The sequence below is a fragment of the Atractosteus spatula genome, chromosome 3, assembly GCF_055471065.1.
Source record: "Atractosteus spatula isolate fAtrSpa1 chromosome 3, fAtrSpa1.hap1, whole genome shotgun sequence".
Lineage (NCBI taxonomy): Eukaryota > Metazoa > Chordata > Actinopteri > Semionotiformes > Lepisosteidae > Atractosteus > Atractosteus spatula.
Genome location: NC_142708.1, coordinates 32,766,203 through 32,792,973, shown reverse-complemented (window position 1 = coordinate 32,792,973; position 26,771 = coordinate 32,766,203).

Here is a 26,771-nt window from a genome sequence, read left to right as displayed (position 1 = left end):
GGAATCCGGTGAAGGGTTGGGGGAATAAAAGGGGGGTAACGGGGCCAGGCGCTTCAAGCCCCGGACCTAGATGGTCAGGACTCCGTTGTGAAGCCTATGCCATCGGGCCACTCCTGGACCCACTGGTAGGCGGGCTTCCGGGTGTCCGTCTTCCAAAGCTGAGCCTGGAATGGTGGGAGCGTCTGGCTTTTGTAGGGAAGGATTGGAACAGGAGGCAGGTGCAAAAAATCAAAGACAAAGAAGAAAGAGCCGGAGCGCCCTTAAGAGGAGGGACTTACGATCGTGACAGCATATGCACCTGTGTACCCTGGACTGGACTGGTGTCCTGACTAGGGTGTATATTACCTTGCAACCATTCTCTGTTGGGTTAGGCTTTAGCTCACTGCAAACTATTATATTGCATTTAACAGTTTTTGAAAGTGTATGGATGGCCCCTACCATCTTTAATGAGGATAATGTAGTCATTTTTGCTTTAATTGTATTTAGTCCCCCCAGCATCTCTTTTAACTAATTTCTTGCATTCTTATAGTGTTTTGCATCCCAAAGGATCCCAAAGCTTTACATATACAGTAGGAGGTCAGCCAATTTATCCAGCACTGAAATGCCACCAGCAGCTCCACTACACAGCAACACAGCAGATTTGGTAGGAAAGTGAGACTTTACAGCACTTTCCTCAAATGAGGAGAAGTTTAGGAAGGTCAAATTGCACAAACCAAATGAGTGCTTTAGTCAGGATGCCAGGATTAACACTCTGCCTTTCGAAAAATGCCATGGGCATATAGTCAGGATTTAGCATTAATACCTCAACCAAAGCTCAATTTCTCCCACTTCCCATTCTTAATAATGTGGGGGAGTGCCATGTTTTTGTCCTCCTGCACTACTTGTAACAGCAACTTGTTTTTTTCTTGGAGGTCCTCGATGTGACCTTAACTTCTGATCAAGCTACTGTACTTGATTGAAGCACTATTTAATCCCACAGAATATTAGGGACAGCATAAAATGCAGATTAATGAAATGGGAAGATTGTTATTAAATAGGAATATGGGATGACAGAGAAGTTATCATAGTAGTGGGGTTCAAAGACATTATGATTTTAACCTTATGCAGCTGCCTTTTTTATAAAGTGACGAGCTACAAGGCTGTAGGAACATAAACAAGCTCAGTCTGGGGGTTAACAGGCCTTTTCAGTTTAAGAACTCCTTTATAATGACCAAGTACGAGCTAGCACCTACAAATGTTTAATTAGTCTGTGGGAAATTTTTCATGATTTTCATTTTTCAAAACCACCTATAGAGACGTGATGGATTATATCTAGATGATACAGTTTACCAGTCATCTTAAAGGAAGAATCCACAAAGAAATCCAGAAGCATTTAAAAAATGGATGGGGTGAAAAAGCAAAGACCAAGGGGAAACCAAAGAGGAAAACAAAATACAGAATCAGGTAATTAAGTGCTTTTGCTTAAACACTAGGAGTATAAAAAATAATTTAGATGGAAGCTACCTCATGTGCAGGCAATTATGGAATCACTGGATTCACAAAAACATGGCCAACCGAAAATGACAGAGTTATGTAACCTTAGTGGATGCACAATGTTCTAAACATACAGGAAAGATGCAAGAGGGTGAGGTGTAATACCCCACGTCAAAGAGAATATTCAATCTCGAGTCATGAGCAGCACAGTGGTGCCGTGATTAGCATTCCTGCCTGTTAGCACAGGGGCCCTAGGTTCATTTCCAGACTGGGGGTTCTATCTACATGGAGTTTGTATGTTTGTGTAAGTTTCCTCTGGATGATATGGTTTCTTCCCACAGTCCAAAGACATAATGGTAGATTAATCGACTTCTGGGAAAAATGTCTCTAAGTGTTTGAGTGTGAACGTGAGCGTGAGCAGTGTCTGTGTGTGTTCTGTGATTGCGACTGGCATCCCATCCATGGTGTATCTTGCCTTGCACCTGTTGCTTGCCAGGATAGTCAGCCCAGCGACCATGTAATGGATAAAGCAGTTAAAAAATGGATGGATTGCTGGAAAAAAGAGTCCCTGAATCTTGAGAATATGAGTCAGACTCTTAAAAACATTCCAAAGCTTAGCATTAGGAATATGCAATATACTGCCAAATGTGGATGTTGATTACCATTAAGCACTATCTAATGAAATAAAAACTTTAATGCAAAATGTTTTGTTTTTTGTTGTTTTATGGCAGACATTAACTTCCCGCACATAAACAGGGACTACTTAGACCAGGAATATCAACAGCAGAAACTGATGTGGTACACATGGTCAATGACTGCTTTCATACTCAGTTTGTCATCCGCAAGAGAAAATGTTATAGTATATATTGTATTTTCATACAAACAAGACAGAGTGACAGAAACAGAGGTGAGAGTGAGAGTTAAAGTGTGTGAGAGTGAGAGAGTCAGTCACTACAGAGTACTGTAAGTGGAAATGAGTACTACTTTGCTTAGGAGGTCTTTCATGGAAAGTCCAGCAGCCTACAGGAACAAGTGTGATGGAAAAGAGTCATGTGATTGTGTTTGAAAGGAACGCAATTGTTATCCTGAGGGAAAGAGCAAGAATTGTAAGGAGAAAAATGGAAAAGTGTAGGAAAATATCTGCTCTTTCCCAGAATGGGACTAGCAAGGTATTTATGATCCTGGAAAGGGACAGGAGAGAGTCAGACCATGTAACACTTGTGCACCTAGCTGACAAAATGCTACAGTAAGGAGACAGGAGGCTGAATCCAATTGCAGGTGGAGCGCTGATGCAGTGATTAGGGAGATAAAAACTAAAATAAAACACTGTACACAAAACAAAGTCAAACAGGCGAGAGCCAAAGCTGTGGATTCACAAGGAAGCAGATGGGGGATCCAAAAGAGCGGTCTGAGAAACAAGCCAAGTTCAGTACACAAAAGCAGTCCATAAAACGTAGCCAGGCAATGGAGGGTTGAGGTAATGCAGAAACCAAGAGAAAATCTGAGAATGTGATCCAAAGAAATAAGCAAAGACGTATAAGCCAGAAAATACAAAACTCAAAATAGTATGCTAGGGAACACAAAGACACTGGTGGAAGGAACTCTATGGCAGATACTGTCCTCACGACCTGCTGGTGGACAAGGTAAGTTGTATAGAGCTCTGTCTGAACTCATTACTATGGTAATTACTATGGTAACTGGTGGATTAACAGGAGTTGGTAGATGCCCGGAGATGGAGGTGCTTCGAAGGCTGACACTAGCAGTTTAGTGATTATGGGCATGACAGACATAACCTAGCATCCAAAAAGGCCTTGTGGCAACGTTAGTGTGGATCATGTGACTAGACATCACTATAGTCAGAGAGCTAGTGTTGTCACCGTCTTCATGACTTCAATGGGCCTGATAGTGGCCAGTGAAGGTAGCCATTTTGTTAGAACCATTTTGAAAATAATAGGATCTTATCCCCCCATTCCCTCCAGCAGGCTATCATTATGCAAGCTAGACTGACAGTTTCTATTCTGTATTTCAACAAGATATTTCAACAGAGCAATCACCCTTTCCAACACTCTGAAGCTGTGGTGGTTCTGGTGCTGTGCAGCCTGCAGAACATTCCACCGCTTACATTGTTTGACGACAAGTGACAGGCAGCTATAATTGTCTCTTCCAGCTGCTGTACCTGATATTGTATGATCCCCAGAGTGGCAAAGACAGCTCTAACATCAACAAAGAATCTGGCTTTCAAACAGTCCCTAAATAACCTAAAATAGAATAGTTTTGTGAGTAGGACTGTGTATCAGAAAGTCAAGATACAGTAGCTGCCCTGGTGAGCCATTACAGGAAATTGCAGTCTCTATAGTTGCGTCTTGCTAGATAAGAGGCTACTTCCTGGCTTTTTTACTCTTGGCATTGGGCGTAGGAGTACCTGGCTCCATTGTTGACACTTTTAGCTTATCAGGAGCCTATATAATTTGGTGTAGCTGAAAATCAAGAAAATGGGCAGTGAAGGGGAGTCCTAATTTTGCTGCCATCTTAGCTACAGTAAGATCCACCAGAAGCCAGACTGACATTTGACAGAAATATCAAATTATATTCTCAGACACATCTTTTGCTGGTGAATGATTAAATGTGTACAAATGTGTACATTTAATACAATGCTTGCTGTGAACTGATTTTTGATATGATGATATAAGAAGTTAATGACTTGCAAAAAATATTTAAAATCTATCTGTTGTTTGTGGGTTATAAATTGTAATTCATTACCCTATATATGTAAAAGCAAATTAGCCAAAAGTGTTGATGTACACGTACATTGTTTATGTAATTTATTTATACAGTCTGCCATTGACTGTAATTTCATAAGCTTACAAGCCGCAATATATTCTTATTAACTTGTTTAAAATGAAACATTTTACACATAGTAATTACTTGTTAATTACTTGCAATTACAACAAAGAAAAGTATTTCTTTTCCTGTAGGATCAGAGCCCACCTCCCTCCTGTTCCTAACATTGGGAGCCCTCCACAACTCACTTCCCAAAGGAGATCTGAAAGACTAACTCAATAAATGAACGATGATGATGAGTTTCATCTTATTCCTATGTCATCTGCTGTCGCCTCCTGAGATCATAGGGTTTTACTCCCTGGTGCCATGGACCTTGGCAATGGAAAGCTTCATAACAATAACCTCAAGAAAGACAAAGTCCCACTGGCACCAGGGAATAGAGTGCAACAGGTGCCTACGAAGCATCAGCAGCAATGCTAGCCAGCCACACCAGAGCACAAAGTACATTCAGACCAGTCAGCCATATACAGTATCTTAACAATGTTCTGCTTACATTGTTTGCAATGTTTGTCATAAACTGAACAACACAAACATTTAAATGTTGTGATGTGTTTTATGTGGTTTTTCTTTTGTCACATGATGTTTTCTATTGAACTTGCCTTTGGCACATTCTTTGGCCCAGTTAAAACCACTTAAGACTCAGCTAAGACTCAGCTAATTAGGATGTAAGGTAAACTGCTGGTGTATGGTGTATTTCCAGGTGTATGGTAATCATGACCACAATATTTTGAGTAGTGATGGTTAAAAAAAAGAAAAAAAACATACTACACTTGTAAAGGCCTGAGTAAAGATGCACTAACAGCTAACTGTATTTTAAAGAGTAGTTTGTCACTCTAAATGTGAAACACTATTTTTATAGTATATTTTACACTTTCTGCCATCCTAGAAGAGAACCACCTTTTTGTCAGTGAAGCCACATTGTGAAAATAGCTTGTATGGCAATTATCTGCTTCACACATCTAGTACTAACAGATGTTACTAGTGGGTTTGGGTTTCCTGTACACTAAAAGGCCTGTGGTTGGCAAGGTCATCCTGATAAAATTGCCTCACTGATATGAAGGCTGATTTAGCCTCTGGAAAAATGGGTGTCAGAAAGGAAATGCCAAGCTGCAGTTAAATCAAACGTTCTCTGAGGTACTGCTGAGGCCCTTTAACAAGACCTGTCCAACACATTGTAGGTGTCAGGTATTCCTGTTCTGGAATGATTTTAACACGTGTTATAGTCAAATTTTGACTTTGAAATATAAGGCATTTAGGAGGCATGGTGGTGCAGTGGTTAACATTGCTACTTTGCAGTACTGGAGCCTGGTGTTCAATTCCTGATCTGGGGTGCTATCTGTGTGGGGTTTGTATGGCCTCCTCTTGTTCATGTGTGTTTCCTCTGGGTGCTCTGTTTTCCTGTCACGGTCCAAAAACATACTGGTAGTTTAATTGGCTTCTGGGAAAGTTGGCTCTGATGTGAGTGTGTCCTTGTCTGTTTTTCACCTGTAAATGCAATGCCTTGTGTTTGTTGCTTGCCAGGCTCTCCTGCGACCCTGGATATCTAGAATGTACAAGCATGTTGTGCTTATAGGCCATTTCACTACCCGTGAAGAGGTAGCAGTAAGGTAGAGATTTAATCAGTGGTTTGTTGCAACATAGTCATGTGACCACTGGGTGTTGGGAAATCATGTGTTCATCATCATCATCATCAACCCTTTCCCTTTCTCCAAAGCCTCTTAGATCTTTGACTTAGAACAAAACTTTTTTTATGCTAGTTAATTATTTAACGCAGTGTACATAGTATATACCCACCTCAAAAAGAACCTGTCTGCACCTGAGGCTTGAGGAAGAAATACCAAACTCTCATGGAAATGCTAAGCGAACTTAAAAGAGGTTTTGAGCAACAGCCGTATGGTGGCCATGCAGTCAGCAGTTCAGAATAGACTGGAAGAGGGTCAGCACTAACAGCTTCAAGACCAAAGGTAGTTGCAGTGTAGCAGGAGTTACAGTATTAAGCATCAAACTGACATTGTGGAAAATTGAAGACTGAGTCGGATGTTCCAGAAGAGGTTTGAGGAGGACAAAAGAAAGTAGCTTAGGATCAGTGTGGAGTGGAGGAGCTGAAGGAGTCCCTGCTGAAATAGTTTAATTATGTTGGAACCAGAAGCCTTCAAAACCTTCAAGACCAGGTAGTATAGTTACTGGAATGAGGAGCAGACAGCCTGCTTCCTGACTGCTTGCAACTTTGTTGGGGAGGTTTGGCACAGCACCAAGCTGAGGTGAAAAGAGTGTGGCAGAGCAGTTGAGTGTCGTGAAGGGAGAAGGAGAGATCGCTGAAAGAGTGATGAGGAGCAATGACCCTCAGCTGACAAAATGCAGGTTGCAATTGCAAGAATTGGCTCAATAGTCTTCCAAGTAGCTAAAAAGAAAAGTATTGAGTTCATATGGAAAAAAACATTCTATAGCCTCCAAAACAAGATTGCCTCCCAATATAGAATTTGTCAGCAGCCAATAAACATCCAATATCTGGTCTAGCCCCACAGTCTGCAGCTACTGCTTCAGATGTACGACAATCTTGGAACAGCTATTTTAGGTGATTAAAGTTGTAGGCTTGGCACCTACTGTAAGTTGAGGAAATGACAACTCTGGATGGTGGAGCTGTTTGTTTGAAGAAAGGCAATGTAAATCACAATTGTCACTCTAAAACCAACCATAATACTGAGGTACCCAACAAGGTGACACTATTATGGCAGAACTAGGCCAACCACCTTCAAGGTGTCTACAAAACCCACACCAAAGGAAAAGAGATAGTCCAAAGCTCTACAAGCCACAAGAAGGTCCCTACATCTCCATTCACTTCCTTAATGACATGGTCTAATGAATGCATTGGGGGACCAATATTCACCTGTGAGTTGTCTACCAGGACCAGCTGTGGCACAACAAGGGGCAAAACAAATATGGTTGTCTTGTTTTCACTGCCAGTGAAAGAAAAAATTCCACAAGGCCTCCTTTGGAGAGGCCGCAGGATGGTGTCCCTGCGCCCAGCTCAGGGGAGATCACCATCTCTACTGGAGAGGAACAGTTGCAGACAGAGTTAGGGACATCTTTAAGGTCAATTTTTGTTTCAGCAAACCATGCAAATTCACTGTAAGATATGAGACTTGAAAGGAAACTACAGTCTTGCCACTTCTTCTAAGCTGTTATTAAGCCCCAACAACAAAACTTATTTTATACAAGAACAGTTTGTAAATAAGCACAACTTATTTCAATGTTTAATCTGAGTTTGCCTTTCCATGTCTCATGTATACAGAGACCACACAACATAACATTTTGGTTACTCCATAAAACTAATAAGCATGTAAACAATATTTAATGTTTTCATATACAGTATTTTTCAGATTTATATGTGATGTTTGAAGGCACGCCTCTGTGTTACAGCACGCCTTTTGAGAAATGCTGTTATAGTAATATTTATAGTAAATTAATTTCCAGGTAGTCTAGTGATTTGTAAAATTAAGTAATTGGGAGACTATCTGGGGAAAAATCTGAAAGGCACACATTTCTGAACAGCAACTAATAGCCAGACTATTCATATAAATAAACCTATCAGTACTGTATGTCAAAGAAATGTACAGGAATGCTGCTCTTCAATTGAGGAACGTCACTTGTAACAAAAGAATCCCATTTAGATGTCAAATGTTGGAACTGATATTTTAATGTATACATTTTTCACTATACTAAAAAACTAGTTTTAAACAATGCACACTATTTCACTTTTCTTTGCAGTTGCAGTTGCAGTTTGCAGTTGTATTTGTATTTTACCATTTCCTTTGTTAACCTTATACAATATATAAACTGAAATGAAACAATAAACCACACACATTCTAATATAAGGTTGCAAGATCTGTATTGGCAGTACTTGAACATTCTGTAATACTTGACTTTGTATCATAAGACTCCCTGTTGGAACCCTTCAGCATCTGCTCCATTTCACTGCTATAACAGCACATGTGAAAGATAATGACCAAACAGAACTGGCCAAGCCTGTTGGCAATTTGCATCAGAAAAAAAAAGCTTTATTGTGTCTAGAATTGGAAGAAATAAGGGAAATTATGTATCCATAGATACTCTGAAAACCAAAATGTGGTGAAAATTATTTTTTTGAAAGCTCAAAAAATGTTTCACTGGTCTATTGAAATTTGATACCAGAAATGGCAGTAGAAATAGTACAGTTCATGGGCAGGCTGTTTCGAAAGACAAAATGTCTTTGTTCCAAAGACATTCTAGGTTATCCCAAAAAAAGCAAACTATGAAAATTAGTTGTTGCTTGTTAAAGTGATTGCTAAAGGTTTAAAGTACAAAATGTTAACCATATTGAAGAAACCTGATCCTGAACTTCTAAGGAATAGCACTATTCATAGACATTCTGACTCACGATCGTAGTAATCCTTCTTGAAATGCCAACACACAGGAAATTGTGTTTTTGGCCATGTGTATAAGCAATTGGAGAAGGCAGTGAACATTATCAGATGCACAACATCCTTTAATAAATCCTCTATTATCACAGTGTACTAATTGGACTTCCAGCTGGCATGACATCACTTTATACTGGCATTGAAGCAAATAAAATATGCAGGAAGATAGCTCACAGAAAGTGTGGTCATTTTGTTCCTTCAAGCATAGGGATAAAACAAGAAGTATTAACCTCCCTCCAAAAAGAACTTTTTATCAATGGCAGTTTGATTGTATCAGGTGGTACAGGACCTAACATTTCCCAAAATTCAGGAGGATTGTTATCAATGCAAAGTGATTCACCCTTTACGATGTTCTGAACTGCCTCCCTTGGATGGGGACTGGATGGGGATGGGGGTGAGAAAGAGTTGGTACTGTAAATGAAGAGACTGGAGAAACATCTTACAAATCTCCCTGTCATAGTGAGTGTTCGAACTGTATACTTTAGAATTCAATAGATGAAATGCAATGTTTGTCTGCACAGGGCCTAACAATTTCGTCCTTGTGACAATCTCATAGAATGAATATGAGCTGATGAGGAAAGTGTCAGGGAGGACCGGACTTCGGTGGATTGGGATCTTATGCGAGGCTCTTCAGATAGGAAGGTTAGGAGTAGAGACAGGATGCGAAGCCGTGGTCGAGTACTAGTGCTGTGGTCAAAATGTGGGAAGGCGTCGAGGGTTCGTCGGTACCAGTTCAGGAGGCAAAGACATAGTTGAGAACAAGAGCTGGGTTCCAAAATACGGGAAGGCGTCAAGGGTTCGTCTGTACCAAATCGGGAGGCGAAGACGTTGTTGAAGGTAAGCGTTGTCGAAATGCCGGGAGTCTAATTACTGGTTTTGCAGGTAGGGAACATACAAATACGGAGCTCAAGGAGAAGACCTCAATCGTGAGCAAGGAAAGGAAGACTAGTGAGGGTTTAAATAGTGCTGAGAAGGTGTATGAACGTTTAGAGAGAGAAGAGCTCGTGGGAATGTGGGAGAGCTTTCATGCGCGAGTGCGATTCGTGACGGAAAGGCCAAGTTGATGTCCATTTCATTAATTTTACCCATACAGGATATATGCAGAATGTGAAACTCATGCAATGGAAGCTTTTGATTGTGTCCCATAAAGTAGAAGAATTGCGAACTGTTCTTTTCTAAAGAACTGAAAAGGGACTTTTACCTAACTAAAACAGTAGAAACTTATTTACTTATAACTTTAGAAATGAATTATTTTAATCATTTAATACTTCTTAAAAAACTTTTTTTTATTATGTTTCAGGTATTTGTGCACTGCAGTTCAATCTGCAGTAATAAAAGCATATCTCTTTCTTATGACAGTCATTGTGTTGGGAATGTGTGAGGCTGGACTAAACTCAGTTATCCATTATATATTTTTCTGTAATAAAGAAGGAAACATATTTTCTACTGTCCTTCTGACACAGGAATGTTAAATACTGAATCAATGTTAAGTGCTTTGAAAGGGAATATTCAGTTGTGTCAGGAACAGTTCTTTCCGGACCCTATGCGGACGATACGATCCGGAAGGTGAAGAAACAATAGGAAAAAATATCATGCAGGAGTGGGTCAGGAGACAGGGGGGCGTGTCCAAGGTGAGCAGGTGTCCAGGGGAAGTGAGTCCGGGGCGAACAATCCAAGCATAAATCCAAAAGTGAAATCCAATACGGGAGGCAGAGTCCAAGACCAGGGGATCCATCCAAAGTAATTAAAAACCAGAATCGGGTCGGGACCGGCGGGGCAGGGAATCAGGAACAGGAAACTAAAACCATAACGGAGCCAGACGCGGCCGGACCCCAGGCTCTCACGAAATGGGATTCAATGAGAAGCCTCGGGGTGACGCCTGCTTCTGGCTTTTCAGGTGGGGCGAGATGTTGATTATATAGATTCCAAGGAAGTTATCTTGACCCATTGTAATCACTTACAGAAGTTGGAAGCATCACGGTCGTCAGTTCTGACTCCCAGACTCAGTAGGTCAGGACACCATCATGAAGCCTATGCCCTCGGATCACTTCTGTGCCCGGTGGTAGGTGGGCTTCTGGGCTTCCGGGCGTCCGTCTTCCAGAGCTGAGCCCAGAACTACGGAGACTCCGGGTTTAAATTGGGAAAAGGGGATAAGACACAGTTGGGACAAATAAAACTGAGAACACAACAAAAAAGGTAGTAACACCCTCTAGAGAAGGGATGATGACCGTGACAGGAAGATTTGAACAACATAATCCAGTGCCGGAATTTAAGGCCCTGAAACAATTTTTAAACTCAAATCTACCAAACATTTTTTTAATGTCCAAGATAATCTGAATATTAAAAATTATATTTGTAGTTGTCGTGTCCTATTATCAGGGTTAGACCATTAGTATAATAAATGACATGAAACATTGAAGTTTACATTTTTGTGTCAGATGTTAGTAACAGATAAGACAATGCCCTCTGTAATTTGTCTTATAAACCAATATCCCATTCTGGTATTTGTCACAAATTACATGCTTTCAAAGAATCAGTTGCCATTTGGTCCATATTTCCAAGCCAATATATACTCAGGATTAAAAAAAAAAATACTAAACATAATGAGCAAATAAACTGTGGTGATAGGGTGCGCTCACTAACATTCCATTAAGCAATGACATAATTCCAGGTGAGGAGTGCTTGTGCCAAGCAGGATAGCATAATGTTTCTCGTTTTATTTTGGTTTTATTCAAGTGGTCAAGTTGAATGTACAGTACAGTAGTTCATATGAAAAAAACATTGACAACAACAGAGTAATAGTGAGCTCACAGGGTTTTCTCAGGTAGAAAAGGTCTTCCTTTCACCTATCCATTCTTAGAAGCCAATCCTGGAGGCCTAGCTCAGAAGGTGAGAGCACATCCAGTTCCCCTGTCCATTGCAGGGTATGCACACAAACAGGTACAGCTATAATTTAGAAACAGAAAAATGCTGTATTCCAACATTATTATTAATGTGAAAATATGTAATCAGGTTTGACTTTGTATGTACATTAATAAGCTAGCTATGTACTAGTTAGTTACTTGTTTATCCAGCTTTTTTGAGAATGTGCTGCCAGAAATTTCTTACCATGTCATCTAGGTTGAATCTGTGTTTACTTCATTCTCTCTGTGTAAATAACCTGTAGATATTTCTCTGTCTCCATCTTAAAAGCCCTTTTTGCTTGAAGATTAATGAGGCCTTTCTGTTAAATGTATTCATGGTTATAGAGTTCTTGCCCACATCCTCCCAATATGCTTTGCAATGTCGTCTTCTGCATTAAGAGGCTAGATCTGTCGGGAGCCATTTGTACAGAGTAATGTTGAAGTATGTTTTTATCCTCCAACAGTTGATGTGCTGTGAAATAAAACCTAACCCAAAATTCCCAAACAAACATGCAGTTATAAACCTAAATTTAGATGTATAAAGTAACTTCGTTTTTACATTAGCAATTAAGTTTCCATTTTGTCACCCAAGACACCACTTTTACTAATATTTGTGTGCATCATATTTTTGTTCTCCTCACTAGGGACAAATTATTGATCATTAAAGAATGTATTCAATCAGCACCATTTGCGTGTACTATGGAACATTTTTCTCATGCTCTTTGGTTTACACAGAATTCAGGATTAACATTTTAAGTCTAATAATACGGTTAGAATTGTTGTTAAGATCTGGTTTGGCAAATTTGAGTTGTCTGTTTTTGTGGTTCTCTCACAGAAAAGCTTTTTTCCATGCAAACTGACTATGAATATTATATTCATGCAGGCAACTTTCATTGGTAGTTTTCAACACATGTCCTGAAGATATCATTGTGTGTTGGAGATCTTCAGGTGTTGCCTTTGGAATTACACTTGCCTCCCAAATCACTTCTCTCAAAGCCCATGGTGGTAAGGTATGCTTCTCTCTTCTTCCTGAAAGAGGTGCCATTATACCAGCAGCTTTCAATTTTTAATAACTATATAATAAAAAATATTTTAAGCCATCCCAAAACTTCAACTTCAAAAAGTCAATGACTATCTACCTGCAGGTTCTGAAGAGCTCTCTCTGCTCCTTAAACATATTGATACATGCTGCTACTGAATCTCTTCTGTGTATTCACTCTTTTTATACCCCATGTAAACAAGAAACTTTCAGAGGCCTTAATGTCTTTCCAGAGGCTCCCAATGCACTTCTAGAGAGCAGAAGACCCCTTTCTTTGGGAGAGTGTCATATTTAAAGGTATACTTTAGATAAATTAAAAAATCTGACCTATGTACTTTGTGGAATTTAATTAATTGTGACAAATTATGACTTTGCTCTATGCATTGATATTACATTGATATTATTAATAGTTTCCTAATTGTTTTAAGCAAGGAACATTATCCATTTCATATCTCTTTCTATTATATAATTATTTTGTTCCTGTCTCATTTGATGAATGAATCTGGAGGGAACCTTACATAGCTTAATGGTAAATGATCAAATATATAGATAAAAACAATGAATATGAATATATATTTGCCATAAATATTATGGCAAATATAATCAATTTATAAATACTGTATATGATATAATTATTTTTTATTATTTTCACATAATTTGGTCTGCAGCCAAGCACATTTTTCATATGGCAGCTGGTGAAAGGAATGTATTCAAGCATGACATTATGAGTTCCTTGCATTGCTTGTGAAGTGTAGAAACTGCTTATCAATTAGCATACGTACGGCACCTGTGCAAACATCAAGCAAACATGAGTTCATCAAATGAAAGTTTCAGTCTCACACATGGTGATGCTTTAATTATCCATTAATGTATTCAACCAGTGGCTCTGCCTCAAACTCGAAATTCCCATTTGAAAATTGAATTGAATCTGAAACACCCTGTGTGTAGTTCTAGGTTATTAACAATGTCAATAATCACATTAATGAGAGGATAGTTCTATCAGGAGCATGTTATCATTTTCTATTCTCTTCTTTATCTCACAGCCTACATGTCACAGCTCCCTAAGTGGCCTGTGGTTAGACGATCATCTACAGGCCTAGAGAGTTCTAGTAATCCTGGGAGGCTGAATATCCAGGCCTACATTCCCTAGATGTCCTGGGACACTGACACTGGGTCGTATCACTGAACTTCTTTCCATCTTTCTGCCTCGCGTTCTTTTGTTGACAACTCTCTTTCCATCTACTCCTTAAATACCACTGTATCCAGGTCACCAATGGTGCTTTTTGAAAAAGATGTGACTTAATAACTCCTCGTCTGGTGTCAGCACTGGTCCAGGGCATGGCTGCTCCTTCTGCTTAGGTCAGCGATTAGAACCAAGAAGGGTTTCAAATAATTGAAAGCCAGTTCCGCCATCTAACTCATTTGGTTTCTCAGTAACCAATTGAAGGAACCATTTCAACCATCCACAGGCAAAGTATCATCTTCAACAACATGGTTGAGCAGTTTGTTCTGACTTATGATTTCCTCCACCTGTGCGGGCTTGGAGCAGACTTTTTTATGTCCCTCATAGGCTATCCCACTACACAGCCATGATAATGATTTTGTGACTTGCATATACAGTCATGGAGACTAAGATGTAGAGTAATGGAGACTAAGGTGTAGAGTATACAGACTTTGATGGTAGAATAGTACACACTTTGGGGGTATTTCAACCAAAGTTCATTTATTAATTTTGTAGTATATCATGCAGTTCAAAAATATGATATTAATGCTTAAATATTTCTGTTAATATTTAACAATTGTAAGAGGACCAGGGGAAGGGTCATTTATAACCGGTATTTCCGTAACGAAACGCTGGATATACTAGATATAGACCTAGGCAAGATGGCCGCCAAGGATAACCAGCTGACCCGCTGTTGGAAAAGATCTATGCGGCGAAACAATGAGACACAGGTGAGCTGCGTCAGGAAACGGAATATAAATGCCCCAGAAGCAGTGAGCCGGGGCGGAAGCCGATAAGGTGAAAGCGTTTCGGAGGAAGGAGAGATTTAGGAGTGTGCTGGAAGGAATTTAAGAATAACGGACTATTGGATACGGGTTTTGACTAAGATTACGGATTACGGCTTGGATACGGCGCAGAGTAGTGTGGACATACGGATTTGGGAACTTGGATCGTTTAAGGATACTGGCAACGAATTGTGGAACGGATTTGGGGAGACATACGGACGAAGAACACAGAAGATCAGTGTGGTGTGAGTTAGATCTCTTATACACCTATTTTCCCCCCGGCGACACCACAAAATCCTGGATAAATATGTGGGAACCTCATGAAATCTCTAGTTTCCCATTCTTACTGTAACCTGCATGTATACGGTAAAAAACAAAAGAATTGGATATATAGGTAACGATCAGAATTAAAGACATGTTTCACCATCCTGAAACTGATAACGGAGTACCCTCATAGTCAAAAGAACATACTAAATACGATAATTGGTTCCAAGAACATTTGCATTTGGGGAAAAAAAAACTGTAGTTTGTCTTGATCTGAAAATCAATACAAAAAATTCAAACATGCAAAGAGCTGTGTTTAACAAATATCGAATAATCATTTGATGTGGATTTCAGAAGAATACAACATGGAGTGGCAAATCCAGATACTGTTTGTCTTGATACATATGCATGTTCTTTTTGAAGAAACATAAAACCATAAAAGTTAAAGCTGTACATACTGTATAAGTGCAACAGAATGATCCTGATTGATCCTGATGAAATCGTGGAACAGCATAATCCCGCGGCCAGCAGGGGAATCCTACTCCATTGGGCCCCTGAGCAAGGCCCTTAACCCCAGCTGCTCCAGGGGCGCTGTACAATGGCTGACCCTGTGCTCTGACCCCAAGCTTCTCTCCCTGTCTGTGTGTCTCATGGAGAGCAAACTGGGGTATGTGAAAAGACAAATTCCTAATGCGGGAAATTGTATATGGTTAATTAAGTGATCTTATCTTATAACATCCTTACCAGGCTTGTGAAACTTTTTGGGTCAAAGTTCAGAACCTTGGTGTGCATTTTTTTTACCACAGCCTCCAGTTTGTGATCTGTGTCTGTGTTTTGGACATCACCAAACCACGTAGGCCATTCTGTTATTTGTATAACTATGTCAATGTCACTTTCTGTGTCACCTGACACAAACTTTTTCTTTTAGTCCATCCATTTAACTTCAAACCAATTTATCTGAAATAGGATTTTTGGGGAGCCAGAGCCTATCTTGGCAACGGGGGCAAGGCAGGGTAGGGACATCAGTCCATCACAGGGCACACATAGACACAAACATATATTCACACAAGGGCCAATATTCCCACAAGGCAATTAACCTACTGGTATGTCTTTGGACTGTGAGAGGAAACCCAGCAAACATGAGGAGAACATACTAATGACTACAGACCAGTGGCACTGTCATCACATCTAATGAAATCTCTGGAAAGGCTTGTACTGGACCACCTCAGAACCCTGGTGAGTACAGCACTGGACCCCCTGCAGTTCACCTACCGGCCACACTTGGGAGTGGAGGATGCAGTCATCTATCTGCTACACAGAGCTAACTCGTACCTGGAGAAGACGGGGAGCATTGTGAGAGTTATGTTCTTTGACTTCTCCAGTGCCTTTAACACCATCAATCCACCTTTACTGAGAGATAAGCTAAGGGCGGCACAGGTGGACACTCCCCTGGTGTCCTGGATTATAGACTATCTGACCTGCAGGCCACAGTATGTACGGCTACAGAGCTGTGTGTCCCAACAGGTTGTTAGCAGTACTGGGGCTCCGCAGGGGACTGTCCTTGCTCCATTCCTGTTCACCTTTTACACCTCTGACTTCAGGTACAACTCTGAGACATGTTATCTGCAGAAGTTTTTGGATGACTCTGCAATTGTGGGGTGTATTGGAGAGGGGAGGGAGGAGGAATATAGGAGATTGATTACCAACTTTATGGAGTTGTGTCATCTTAACCATCTCCAGCTTAACACCAGCAAGACCAAAGAAATGATCTTGGACTTCCGAAGGAATAAGTCTCCTCTGAACCCCGTTTCCATCCAGGGTGAGGACATAGAAAGGGTACAGTCCTACAAGTACTTAGGGGTACACCTGGATGATAAGCTGTAGTGGTCCTTTAACACTGACGCCCTGTACAAGAAAGGTCAGAGCCAACTCTATTTTCTTAGGAGGCTCAGGTCCTTTGGTGTGTGTGGAACACTGCTACACATTTTTTTTGAATCAGTGGTGGCAGCGGCCATCTTCTACGCTGTTGTGTGCTGAGGCAGCAGCATCATGACAAAAGATGAAAATAGGCTCAATAAACTTATCAAGAAGGCTGGCTCTGTGTTGGGGATGAGCCTTGACCCCCTGGAGATGGTGGCTGAGAGGAGAATGCCGACCAAGCTCACCTCCATCATGAACAATGCCTCTCATCCGCTTCATGGGACTGTTACTGGGCAGCGGAGCACTTTTAGCAACAGACTGCTCCAGCTACGGCGTTCAAGGGAACGTTTCTGCAGGTCTTTCCTCCCGGCGGCTGTCAGGGCGTATAACGCTGCCCTAGGCTAGGACTGTTAGACCTTCATTTGCTCATCTATGGACAGCATGTTTGCTCCATTGTACTTTTTGGACAATCAGTCTGAATAAACTTATGCATATTTTGCACATATTTTTATTGTTTCTACAGTGACTATGGTCATCACATTTTGCACACACCTATGTATTTATTATTTAGGTATTTTATATTTATTTTGTTGTCTTTTGTTTTTATAACTATTCTGATGTCTGTTTTTGCTTGTCTTGGGCTGGACTGCTGTAACACATCAATTTCCCTACGGGATTAATAAAGTCTTATGTATCTAACTCAGATTGACACCAGGAATCGAACCCAAGGCCGCAGCACTGCAAAGAAGCAATGTTAAACACTGTACTACCATGCTGTCCCTTTTAGAGTCCAATATAGGAAATGTAAAGCAGCAGTGGATCTAACTCCATTCAATAATTTCATTTAATGGCATAAAATCATATAATTAAAATCCCTTTACAAAATCCAGTTCTAATACAAACTCAATGCACCTACTGTACACTGTTCTAAATCATTGGAACGGCAGGGTTTCAGTGTAAAATCTGATGGAACACTTCCAATGTCAAGTAGTATCAGAGCGTATTGCTACCTGTTATAAGCTGTAATTATATGTCGCAAAATCTAAAAGAAAGGCATGGTACACTGCCTTGTACTGATCTATTTTTGGGGATCTTGGTTTATCCTCATAATAAAATAGGACATGTGACTAAAGATCTGTAATCGCAGTGGTTTTAAGGCTAAGCCCTCAACATGGTGAAAAGTATTACTTTTTTGTTGTTGACAGATGAAGATTGTGTGGAAAACTCCGCAAAGTGCACTGCAGTTTATCTTGCATCGCACCAAAACAAACAACTGTCGACTATCTTTGAAACAAATTTTGAAAGTTGGTTAGTTTTATATATAATAGATTACGTTTCTGATTTCTCCTCTGACTTATTAAAACTCTATTTAAACAAACCAACCAATAAATTCATTAATTTAAGTAAACTATGCACAAGCATGAAGGTCTTGTCTGTAGTACAAGAACTGACAGTCCATTTCTATTTTGTTATATTTTCCAGAAACAAGCAGCTCTATTATGACTTTTAGAGCTAATGATCTACACAGCCAATCCTATAGCCGAATTCCACTACCTCACTCAAAAATTTGGCAGACTTTATCCTTTCCTCTTACTTTAAAGTCCAGATTAAACCCTTTTGCAACAAGGCTGGGATATTGTTCAATTATGTTCAATTATAATATTTGAACTGATTTATGAGTTCAAAGAGGGAGGAAGAATATCAATGTACGATTCTTTTGTTAAACCTTCCAAATCCTTTCTAGCAAGAAACATAAGGAGACAGACTGTCTCACAACATTGAAATGAACATTTCTGCTGCACAGCAATTCACAATGAGCTGTTTGTTTACAAGGATAGGAAGGATTGTTTCTCTGCTTGTGATAATGAAAAATAGATGTGATTTTATTCCTTGAAGAATCATTGCTAATTGCTTCTGAGGAAATTCCAAAAAGGTTTTTTAAGTTCTTACTAAGTTTGAAAAAATACAAATTTTACTGGAGTTATTTAAGCACATTTACTGTACATTACAATTACATTTGTGAGAAAGCACACATAATAAAGAATAAGCTTATAATAACACAACAAAGGATAACAACACATTAAATATTGCAAATGCTTTATAAAATTAAATATATAAGGAAAAGTAAATGTGATAATAACCTGATTGTTCTGTAGATTATTTGGATGTCAGTACTCCAAATAGACCATACCTTGAACTATACTGCACTACTAGGCTTAGGGGTATGTCATATATTTTAATAGTAATGTATAATATTAATTAATACCAATCGATAATCCACCATTAATGGATATCCTATTAATAATATCCTATCCTGAAGTCAATCCTATATTAGAATTGGGTTACACAAAAATAGACAATGAAGATTGATATAAATATAATCTAGACCATTGTACTTCTGTTGAACCAGCTGATTAATAATATTTCTCTATTACTGTAGCCACTAGTATTTAACATATGAACTGAATTTATTTACTTGTGTTAATAAACTATGTCTTCCAGTGAACTGAAATATCCTTCCTACCTCCAGCCTCAAAATGTGCTTTATTTTCTCTTTAAACTACAAAAATATTTAAAGTACTGAATTTGCCATCTGATGTTGCATTAAAGGAGGTTAGTGACACAGCTTGGGAAAGCAGATGCCAGTATTTTTGTATTAATAGCATATTTTAGGAGTGAGTTTACTAAAGACAAATATTGAATACAATATACTGTGTATGTAATCTTTATAGTGGTTAGTGTTCATAAACATAAAATTCATAAAAAGGTAAATTTTTGCCCCAGTCCTTTGCAGACAGAAAGAGATTTTCCTGTACTATTTGTCTCGTCTATTATTCCTTCAGTCCTAACAAGCATTTGTGCACCTACAGTAAATTTATTTGGGCCTACCTAATAGAGTTTGAATACTTTTGCAGTTATGATTTTCCATTTTTCTTTCCCATTATCTATATCCTTCTTTTTGTTTTTTTTTGCATTAATGTGTGGAGTAAGGTATGTCCATAATAAATATTTCATATAAATAACATAATAAATATTACTTCAAAGTTTCATGACAGCAATAATTAAAGCAACAAAATGTGAAAACTTAAAGGGACTGAATACACTATATCAGTTAAAATATCCAACAAATATCCCTGGTTGAGGTTGGGACAATGCCACATGATGTATTTCATCTGTCGTATTTAGCTTAAAGAGAGCCCTAATTAGCTAAATTGACATATAAAAGTAGTAAATGGCATACTGTATATACCAATAGGCTTTTGAAAATGCATCAAAACCTATTGGTTTCAACACACATCTGTTGCACTTTTAATGCCTCTCAGTGTAGATTCAATGTTACTCAGTAATGGTGCACTTCATTCTTCAATGCATCCACATGTGTGCAATGCTTACACAATGCTTGCTTTAGGGCTCAGTTGTGGAAAACAGTTATTCATGTTTTATGAAAACTACCAATTTTTTAAACATATTATAAATACACACATAGTACGGTTGAATGTTATTGAAAGTTGTTGTTGTATAAGAGGAATAAAGAGTAATTTGGTGATTTACAAAGTTTGTCACCTCTGGATCTGAGCGAAGCATTTTCATGCAAACATTTATTTTACCAGGTAAGTCAATTGAGAACAAATTCTCATTTACAATGATGACCTGGGGCCATGTTTATACAGGTGGGCATATACTTGAGCAATTTGAGTGAAATACCTTGCTTCAAGAGTGACAGTATAGAGCGTGACTCTCCTGTCTGCAGTCCAGAGCCCTAATCACTCCTCCACACTGGTGTCTGAGATCCTGGACAATTCAGCAGTTTCTGGACAAAATGAAGGGTAATAATTTTTGCTCAACTGTGACATGCAGGCCACAAATGTATAAAATCTTAGGTTGTCACAGGATGAATTTTTGGGTTGTATTTTCCCTCAAAGAACACATTAATGTGCAATCCAATGCAGTCTCAGTTTTTAGAAATAAAATGGTTTGTTTACACAGCTCTATTTTTAGATTTGTTTTTAAAAGAAACCAAACAATCACAGCTAAGTACTAAATATTTGTGTTACTTCATTGTTAAGTATAAAAACATCTAATTAGTATAATTCATAAGAGCTCCTCTAAGACTTATGCTTTTGGAAATAATTATTTTAGGAAAAACAATTACTTGTGAGTCATTTGTTGTCTAAAAAGAAAATATACCGTAAAATGTAAAGCAGTAAAGGTTAGAAAGGACACCTTGGAATTTTGCATCCATCAACAAGAGGAAGCACTAGTATATTCTAAAACTGAATTAAAAACTGAGAACTAGACAGCAGTTATATGCATTACCAGTCATATCATAAGTTTGATAACTTGTACCAGCTGGAGTTCATGCTAAACTGCTTGTTCGTTTCTCCATTTTTGCCCAAAACATGATTGAAATAGATTTGCATTTCCAAGGGAATTTGACTGATTGTTACTGGTAGTTTAACACAACTGGAGAAAGTAAAATATAACGTACATTCCAGTCAGCACCTCTCATCTGGCACCAGGGTACCACAATGTATAAACAGAAGAGAATAACTACTTGAAGCAGATATAAATAAAAAAATAAATAGAAAGGAAATAAATATGGAACAGAGCTCCTCAGATGTGAAAATGTGTTATGGCCAAAAACAACACACTTCAATGCCAAACTTTGACAGGGAATTTTGTAACGAAAGAAAGACAAGCAGATACTGTATGCACAGACAGCTGACAAAACTTAAAGTTGTCAGCATGCAAATACTCCTTCCTTGTTGGCAGATTCATATAGCTACATTTTTATATACTGTAACTTTGTCCCTGGAATGATAAAAAATAAACCAATTATATGCCTTCAAACCAAATGGTTAACTGTCCTGACAATAAGTTCAAATAGTACTTATTAAAAGTATTGTAAAGTGCTTTAACACAGTGTGTAGTTGTGGGATTTGTGAAAGATTCAGGTTTTGTTTTGAACTTAAATTATTTCCTCCCTTTGCATATTAGTATTTGGGGAATTCAGATTATTGTTGTTGTGATCATTGTAAATAGCAGGGCTGGTATTGATTGTTGCTGTCTTTGTGTGCATTTCCTATGTCTTTGTACGTGCCATGTTTGTCAAAACTGTTTCTGTCGTCTGCTTCTCAGTGCGTGTGTTCATCTGTCTGTGTAATGGGCTTGGCTTCCCTAGCCCCTGTTCATTAAATCAGTTTTCACCATTTTTTGTGCTGAACTGCTAGAGCATCTTTTAAATAAAAGACTGGAGGTGGCATTGTCTGAATAAGAAACATAACTCTGAATACTGTGCCTACTATTGTATGAACACAGTGTCTCATGTAAAAAGGCCATTATGTTTGTATTAAACCTGACATGTTAGACTGTAATTATAGCATTATTATTTTTAAAAGCACGAGTTGTCAAGGATTCCAAATGTTTAAAATTAATATATATACTGTACAGTATGTGTACAAACATTCACATAGAGGGTTTGGATTTTAAAAAATGCAATTACTGGGTGTAATGCAAACTGAAATTTGTATGTCCACCAGTAAAATCTATAAATTGGTTAATTGTATTCCCAATTTTAATTAAATACCACATGGAAGCCTTCAAAAGCCTTTACCTTTTGAGAACTGACCCAACACAATTTAAACCGATACTGCACATCCAAATATTTTACAGTTAATGAATGGGAAACTAATGGCTAAAGGTTTTTTAGTAACAATTTCTTTTTCTTAAAAGTACATTATCTTTGGAGAATAAAAAGCGAGCACACTCTGAGTACCTTTCTCTATCCATTTCCAACTGGCAAAAGTAGGTCATTTTTACTCTGGTGTGCCATTGCTCAGTGGAATCGCATTGATTTCTGTAATTAAATAGGATGGGAGTGAATCCTGACCCCTCGCAGCCTGTCACACATCACAGCAGATCTCTGAATCTTAATAAGCTGTTTACTGTGATCCCATGCCAGAGCTGCAAGATGTCAACATATTCCCAGCCCTGCTTGACCGCGTAGCAATTCCTTTTCTTTAATTGACTCACTGTAAGGTACAAAGGATAAACAAAAAGACAAAGCTGATCCTGATACAGTGCCCTCCAAAGCCCGTGGTAACATTTTTAAGCAGAAAGCAATATAGTCAACTTGTTTTTTAATTAAAAAAGCTCAGTGTTGCCAGGGTTCTGATGGAGGATAAATCCAAATTGAAATGCCAGGAACTGTTTGTTTACTTAGCCTTCCAACCTATCTATGCAGTACCATGTGTCTCTACTGGGAGTCAGTGGCATTTTCCATGGTGCTTTAAAAAGGCCTTGTCCTCTTCGAGCCACACATTTAATTTCAGATACATCTTGCAGCCTTTAATGTGATGCAACAGAGGTGAAAGGGGTGACCTTATTGACAGACGAACACCCTTCCTCTAAAGTATTAATTTTAAAAGTTAGAAAAGGGATTCAGGTCGACATGTCTTTTAGCAGCCTGTTGATGTACACATTTTAATCTCCATGAATATTAAATCTTTGCTCTGTCCCAGAATGTGGTATCAGACACAGCAAGGAATATGAGTGTGTAGCTAACCTCATTTTTAAACCTCTCCAGGGAGATTTTACTGGATTTCTGCTGTAATCTGTAACAAATGAAAGCTTGGCGGTACAGGATAATATGCTACACTCAGACAGCATTTAAAACTAGTGCTTTAAATTCACATCATTTATGATTTAACAAAACTGCTAGCTTCCTTTGCACTTCTAAGTGTTTAGAATCTTGTCATTAATTTGTTTGCAACATGACCAATGTCGTGGACACTTGACCTTTTAAAATCAGTTGCAGTAATTTCCTGTTTTTGTGTGTAGTTGCAATTTTTGTATTGGTTAAACATTTTAAAAAATTGAAATTGTTTCAATTTCTAATTTAAATGCAAAATGGAAGCACGGGCCATTTGAATTCAATGTTTCCTGGTGATCATTGAGATAAAAACACAAGCTTCTTCATACATTGCATCAAATCTTTCATTACTCTTTCTTCTTGTAAGGACCACAGAAATAAAACATCTTAAATGATCCTTAAAACAACTGTTTAATGCTAAAAGATACCATCTGCAGCTTTTTTCATTCCGATAGGTGAGTCACATTTCTAAACATGGGATACTTTGTCCTTGTTGGCTTCTATACAAAAAAGAAAGGAAGTGAACTATGCCACAAAATAGACCTGATGTCATGGATTTCTGAGAGGCCTAGCACAGCCAGCCTGTTTGAGTGAAGCATTCTGCAGTTGCGCACATTAAATGTAATTTATAAGGCGTTTACCCAGTCTGGAACATTATCTTATTTTTCAATTACCTTTGTAGCTTTTACAACGTTTGCTAAACTCCCTATTTTTGTATGAACTGCAAACATGAACTAACAATTATTAATCATAATAAATTGCATTTCCTCAATGATTTTCATGCCAAAGGATCATTAATGTGCAGCTTCCAACTAGCTGAAGTGTGGCTGTCAGAATGGTCCAGCAGCTTGACTGCACTGATCAGGTGGTAAAGTGAAAAAAAAATCATTAATTGAAAGAAGGGGGATCTTTTGGGAAGTGGAATTTAGCCAGGGCACCCTGTTCTTTAGAAGAGTGCCCTGGGAGCTTTAATGACCAAATAGTCTGGCCCTTGGTTTAACACCTCATTCCAAGCTATCGCTGTTCCTACAGCATAGTGTCCCATGTCACCTCTGTGGCACTAGTTTAGAAATTGTAGTCCAGAGGAAACATGCCACCACTGGCCCAAATCACCACTTACAGAAGCTTCATGGTTTTCCTTGGAGGTCTCCAATTCCAGTATACACTAGGCTCGGCCTTCATTAGCTTCTGGAATGTGATGAAACCAGGCTACACGGTGGTAACAATGCTGTAATTTACCAAGTATAGCAGTATCTTGATCATTAATATCAATTCAGAAAGCAGTGAAACTAAATCAGATTTCTATGTTGGTCCACTAATTTAAGTTGCACAGGTTTAAGGATTGGCCTTGAATATGGTACAGTACATGTACAGTACATGCATTTCCTTGAATGGCTATTGCAGACAATGTGAAAAGTAGTTTTATGAGGAACCTTATCAAAAGCCTCCTGAAAATCTAAATTAACAACATTTTAGCTGTCTTTGTATCTATTTCTGCTTGTTCAAAAAGCTAACAAATTAATTAAGCCTATCTTTTCTAAGCTGATTATCTGATTATCATTTCTATGACCTTATATGTAACAAAAGAACATCTTCTTGGATAGGTGCCAATGGGTATTTTCCCTGTCTTGAGTTTTGCTAATGGCCTGTGGAAGACATCTTTTGGTGCGCTTGTACAGGTAATTGGTAGAAAGTCAACAGACCTGGCAGATTTATCTTTATTATTAATTATAACATTTCTACAACTTCTATACATATGCAATTTAATGTAAATGTTTTTTTTTAGTTTCTTTCTTGGTAAAAAACTAACTAAATATATTCTTTAAAAACAGCTTCAAGAAGTTTCCCATTATTTTTTCAGAGAAGCTTTATTTTATCCTTTACTGTTTTTTTGCTGTTGTGTTCATTGTAATTTTATTTTCTATCTCTCTCTTGGCCTTTCTAATATCCCTTTTTATCTGTACTGGAAATCCTTCTATGACTCAGTATTCAGTAGCTTGTGAGCAGATTTAATCCAAGAAATAGAAATCAAAAGCTTTTGCTGAAAGAGTTTCACCCTGTTCTCAGGTTTAGAGAGTAGGGTGCACTGTTTCTGTAGCATCTTACAATTGCCATTGAAATGCCTCAAACCAATACCCCAAAAATGGGTAAGATATCTTTGGAAATCCCTTTGATTTATTTTTAGGGGCTTATTTACAAACAAATGTGTTCTCTACTTTCTACAAGATGACTTACAAATAAACATAGTAGTGTTGGTTTTCCCATTATAAAGAGACAACAGATAATAGAATCTGATTATACAAGGTAATCTACCACTTTTATAGCACATGCCATAAGATAACATAAAAAGCTGTTCATTACCAGCCACAATGTTCACTTACTCATAACTGTAAATGAAATGTAGCATTTCAGATAGCTATTACCTTGTGGAACATTTTTAAATAAATCACTTTGCTAATAAAAGTGTTTTGGATGCAGTTTCTTAAACTCTTCAGCATCATTAATCAGTGTGTGATTTAGTAAACTGAGTAAGAAAATGAACCAGTGCATGTGGTAATAATAAACAAGTAATGATATTATGAATGCAGCTACCACAGCGGGTGCCAATTATTGTCTCCCAGCTGATATATTATCTTTAAGAGCTATTGTCAAAAGTCTTCAAAATGAACAACAGACACATCTATGTCTTATTCATCAAGACAAATATTTAGAATAAAAGCATATATCTGTTTTGTTTTTGTTATTTTTATGCTTGCAGTCAGGTTCGAAATGGATTAGTGAATATAAAATGGAGATAAATAGACAGAGAATAAATATTACTACCTTGGATAATTACAGACATCACTTCAAAACAATTGATGTTGTTGATGCCAAACATGGCCTGGCTTCTTTGAAGAAACAGCTGGATCAATTAGATTATGTTTTATGAATGTTATGTTTATCACAAGGCAGAAAATCTTAATTTCTTTTGTCTCTTTGTTAATGTTTAAAGAATAAACACCTATGGAATGGCTTATATGAATGTTACAGCTTGGCATTGACCTGGGGAATGGCATGACTGTGAAACAGTCTGAGGGATCAAATTGAAAGGTCCAGGTGAAAGCAAGCATGTCAGCAGTCAGTGGCTGTGTAACATGCTGAATACAGGGGGAGATTCAGGCTCATGGTAAAGGTCCAGGCACAGAGTCAGGTCTGAAGGGTCAGGCTGATTCAGG